The following is a 6,006-nucleotide window of genomic DNA, read 5'->3' as shown; positions in this document are numbered from 1 at the left end:
GATGACATAATTGTAGTATCCTGTAGTCATTTTGATCCCATTTATATGAAGATACAAGTCTTTAGTGGCATTATTGTTTTATTATATATTTTTTTATTATAACAGTTTTATGTATGTCTTGGAGCACATTTATATAAAGGCGTGTGTGTGTGCGTGCATGTGTGTCTGTATATGTGTGTGTGTGTGTGCGTGTGCGTGTGTGTGTGTGTGTGTGTGTGTGTGTGTGTGTGTGTGTGTGTGTGTGTATGTGTGTGTATATATATACTTGTATACTGTAGGTGTGTGTGTGTGAGTGTGTGTGTGTGTGTGTGTGCATGTGTATGTAAGTATGTGTGTGTGTGTGTGTGTGTGTGTGTGTGTGTGTGTGTGTACGAGCAGTGAGCAGTAACTGCAGCTGAGAGGCCCAGTGCTGTGCTAGAGTGGCAGTAAGTCTCGCGGAGGAGCTGGATTGATGGCAAGTCAGTCCCCCTGACAGCGCCTGGGTCTCCATTAAAAAGCCCCCCACTGTGCCGGGGAGGGGGCGCCTCTATCAGCTGGGCGGTAGGTGGGTACCCCTAACCACACGCTTGTTTCACCAACACTCTCTAATTGTGCCCTCCCTCTCTCCTCCTCTTCCCTCCTTCTGCCTGCTTTACGCCCCTCTCTCCCTCTCCCTCTCTCTCTCTCTTCCTCTCTTTCTCTACCACTCATCCAATATGGTTGATTTGGGGGAAGTCATTGTTTACATGCTGTCATGCTGCCTGCACAGCTGCAGAGTGTGTTCACGTGTGTTGAGGTGCATGTGCATCAATGAACAAACGACACTATATAGACATATATGATATACATATATATTGTACATATGTACATGTATTGTGTGCATATATTCTCATACCCATTGTCACATATACTGTATCCCGTGCATACATATTTACTGTACATATACACATTTATACAAATATTGTTATTATTGTTATTATCATCATCTGTTTATATGCGCAGTTTTGAATATGCGTGTGAGTGTGTGTATGTGTGTGTGTGTGTGTGTGTATATATGTGTGCGCGCACAGGTCAGTATCCTCCTTAGTGGGCTTGTGCGTTGGTGCACTGGCCCTTCCAATCTCCCACCAGTAAATATAGCAGCGCTAAGTGACCCCCCCCAAATCCCGGCTGCCCGGGGGATGAGTGTCCGAGCGGGCACCTGCCACGGACGCCCTGCGGGGGCCTGATACCTCGGCCCCCTAAAGCTGCCCCCACTTCCTGCCCCCTGATACAGGCCTTAATTAAGATATTATTCTGTGGGGCCGGGTCTTCACACTCTCCGATCCCCGGCCAGCTGAGGGATTTAAGGCTCCTGCCCTGGCAGGAAAAAGGACTAGGGGAAGGATAATGGCAACAAGCATCTTCGGTCAGATACGCACACTACACACACACACACACACACACACACACACACACACACACACACAGAGAGACACACACACACACACACACACACACACACACACACACACACAGGCGCAAACATACACACACATGCACACACGCAGCACACACACTCAGATACACACGCACACACACACAGTCAGACACACACACAGTCAGACACACACACACACACACACACATCCTGTGCGTCCACATATTCGGTCATGAAAGCATGACATGGCCAGCTCCTGTAGGATTGGGGGGACAGCTGGCTACCGCAGAAGCTTTATGACAAAGCCCAGTTGTCACGACAGGAGAGATGTGGCCGTTTATATTTGTGTGTGACCCTGAGCTTAACTTACACACAAGTGTGTGTGCATGTGTTCCTGTGTGTGTGTGTGTGTGTGTGTGTGTGTGTGTGTGTGTGTGTGTGTGTGTGTGTGCGTGTGTTCCTACTGTATGTGTGTGTGTGTGTGTGTGTGTGTGTGTGTGTGTGTGTGTGTGATACATACTGAGCTTGTACACAATGCTATATATATTTATATAGGCCTATGTGTGTGTGGAACCTGCCGTCTGAGTGTGTGTGCACAGAGTGTTGGCAAGACTCCATCAAAACATGTTTGTTAGGAATGTATCTGTGTGTTTGTATGTGTGTGTATGTGTGTGTGTGTGTGTGTTTGGGAGGTTGCACGTACAATGCTTACAGAAATAACCTGCTCTGAATTGGAGGCCGACCACTTCTTTTGAAGTTTCTTCTCCTGACCTTGCAAGGTGTATGAAACCTAATCTTCTCCAAGCGTTGAGCAGGGGAGAGAGAGAGAGAAAGACAGAGAGAGAAAGACAGAGAGAGAGGGAGAGAGAGGGAGAGAAAGAGATAAAAAGAGAGAGTGAGAGAAAGAGAGAGAGAGAGAGAGAGAGGGGGAGAGAGAGAGAGGCCTGAACAGATGAAACATACCTTTCATACGATGGCATTTGTCAGGTAGGCTCGCTATTTCACTGATGTCCCCCGGGGTCAGCTCTCCAGACTCTCTCCTGGAGCCTCTCTCTCCCATTCAGCTCCACTGCTACATTCTCACACACACTCGCCGCCATGAACTCTGAAGGTGCCGCGGAATATAAAAATAATCAATAACAAAATCTGATCAATGTCTCAGAAAACACATGACATTATGTCCACAAACGTGCTACAATAGACACTGTCTACAGTACAACAGTCTGTTGTACCTATTTCATATTGATCACATGTGGAGGACAGTGTTGACGTGACAGAACCTGGACGTGTGATTCTAAAATAGCCTGAGTGTTCTGTCCACTTTATTTAGCCCCTTAGCGATGCTAACGGAAGTCGTTAGAAGAGCTTGTCATCGCGGGGGCATAACCAGTGCCTGCCATTGTACTGGGGGGGTTAATATCATCCTGAGGTACAAAAGCCATGGGCTCAAGTCCAAATCAGTGCAAGAGTCACAAGAAGACAAACTTTATTCTACTATACCAACATTTATAAAGTATATTAGAACACTATTAACAATTGATCTATTAGAGTTTACAAAAACATTTATTTTTTCCTGCTAAAAAGTGATTTGCGAGATCAAATCACATCTAATTCTTCATCTGTTACAGTAATAGTAGCCAAATATTATTTCACCTAAAACAAAACTAATTTTGTTTTATCGATGCCTTTCTGAAACAAAAAAGTGTAACACTTGAAATCATAATAGAAACCATTGTTAATAGTCATTAAAGCTGAGTTCAATAACAATATAACAAGTAAATACTTGCTGTTGTACATGTTTCTTTATGCAACTGTTACAGTCCTCAAAACTGTAATACTCTAACAGCTGTACTTAGGCCTTCCTCCGCAGATTCATTTCAGACGTAATGTTCTCTAATGTTCCGTCTAATGTTCCGTCTCCTGGGCTCCGGTTCCCTCGTCCTTAGAGGTGATTTGGCGATGTGTTGAAAAGTCATTGGCTGGAGACCTTTGATACCTCTTGGCCGGGGCATTCTGGATCTCCGTTCCTAATTCTGCAACAAGCGTGTGAAATAGCGAGCCCCTCCTCTGGTCTCTCACGGCGCTCTGATGCTCCTCTGTGACATGCATGGCCCGGCCGGAGAGGGCTCACACACTGGTGGCCTTTGACACTCGCGCTCTCACACGCACTCACAAACACATGGGCGCACACACGTACACACACAGACAGACACACACACACACACACGTACACACACAAGTACACACACATACATGTACACACACACACGTACACACACAGACTCACTCACACACACACACACGTACACACATAGACACACACACTCACATAGACACACACACAAACACACACAAATACAAACATTCCACAGTTTCTCCATCCTTCACTGATATTTCCTCTCTCTCACACATACACATACACTCACTGCCTCTCACACTCATACACAGACACACACACACACACACACACACACACACACTGGGTCTAGCCAACACAGTCACTCACACACACACACACGCTCTCTCTCCTACTGATTCAGAGGATGAGTAACTCCCATGACTGCCATAAGTCAGCCTTGGCCCGGCTCCAGCTCCTTACGGTAATCTGGCGCCGCCAGGAAAGGCCTCCATGACACCTCGGCGTGACCACATGTGAGAGCCGTGCCGAATAATCTGCGTGGCATGCACGGAGATCAGCCCGGAGTGACGGAGAGAAGGGGGAATGAGAATTACAGATGCTAAGACTCAATGTGTCCCTTTATGTGGCAGTATCGTGCATGTGTGCGTGTGTGCGTGTGTGTGTGTTGGCACTTGTAGAGTGTGTGTGTGTGTGTATGTGTGTACTGTATGTGTATGTGTGTGTGTGTGTGTGTGTGTGTGTGTGTGTGTGTGTGTGTGTGTGTGTGTGTGTGTGTGTGTGTTTCAAAGACTATATAACAACCAATACTACGTGTGTGTTTGTATATGCATCAAACAGCTAGATCACAGCAACATATTTCTGTAAAACTTGATACTGCACACACAATACTATATAACCCTGGTGTGTGTACTGTAAGAGCAGGGAGGTGTCAGTGTTGGTCGTGACAGTGCAGTGGCTCCACTCCAGTCCTTCCCCTCAGCTCACCTCTCACCCCTGACTCCTCCGCGACAGGCCACTTCCTCTGCCTCCCTCCCCTCCCCGTGTCCAAATATGTGCTTTGGACGCCTTCCCAGAAGACCCTTGGCACAGACGGGTGCCCACATGGGTCACTCTCTCCTCCAACCTCGCTCCCAGTTCCTGTGAGCGAGCGTGGCACAGCACAACAGCCCAGCGGGTTTATTTGCTCGTTTTCTTCTTTGGACGCCGATTTCATTCACGGCACGCAGAGAACTTTCCTCAGCTTTTTGAACCCACTCAGGTTAACTCCTGAGTTATGTCTCTGATACACATGTACAACATACAACGCACACACACACACATGCACACATAAACACACACCCACACATATGCACACAGACACACACACACACACACACACATATGCACAACATACAATGCAGACACACACACACACACACACACACACACGCACACGCACACGCACACACACACTTTCTTCCTCTCTCATGGTCTCTCTGTTCGTTTCGGTTTCTCTCCTCTGTCCTCTTGTTAAAAAGTTGTTCCCCTGCTTGGACTCAGCATTCCGCCGCCGTTGCCCCTATGGGACTGGGGTGGGGGGGTATGTGGGGGGGGGGGTTTCAGCCCCGAGTGGTGGCCCCTCTAAAAATAGCCCCCTCTCTCTCTCGCTCTCTCCCAGGGCGGAGGGGGACCAGGGGGATTTACAGTAGGGTTTCACACTGGCCTGTTTCCATTTCATTATGTGTGAAGGCAGATGTACAGACGTGCTGAGTCAGAGCTTGCCATTCGCTCTCACGCATACGGGCACACACACACACACACACACACACACACACACACACACACACACACACACACACAACATGCACACACACACAACATGCACACTCTCTCACACACACACACACAGAGGGGCAGGGGGGAGCTTACATCCACTTGTGGTCACAAGCAATTACACTCACAATAAATAGTAAATTTCTCTCTCTCCACACACACTCTGTCTCTCTCCACACACACTATTTCTCTCTCTCTCTCTCTCTCTCTCTCTCTCTCTCTCTCTCTCTCTCTCTCTCTCTCTCTCTCTCTCTCCACACACACTCTGTCTCTCTCTCTCTCTCCGCTCTCTAGATGTGTCTCGCTCTCTGATGACTTGACATAGATGTAACTCCATCCGTCACACTGCCACGCTCTCACACTCGCGCATGCATGCATACAGACGACGACGGCGGCGGCACACACACACACACACACACACACACACACACACACGCACCCCACATATGCTCACTATGTCCCCGTGCATACATTAGCACAGAAACACACATTAGCGTGCGCGTGCACTCTGACGCGGAGCGGCTCTCGCACGCCACAGAAACACATGTTGCTCTCGCTAACGTGCCGCGGGGCTGACGTGCCGTGGCTCCCTGCCTCTGACAACCATTCCTAAACATAACAGAAACACCCGAGGTGTAAACAGCATGTTGGAGAG

The sequence above is a fragment of the Sardina pilchardus genome, chromosome 16 (genome assembly GCF_963854185.1).
Source record: "Sardina pilchardus chromosome 16, fSarPil1.1, whole genome shotgun sequence".
In the NCBI taxonomy this organism is placed as follows: Eukaryota; Metazoa; Chordata; class Actinopteri; order Clupeiformes; family Clupeidae; genus Sardina; species Sardina pilchardus.
This window is presented reverse-complemented; position numbering follows the sequence as displayed.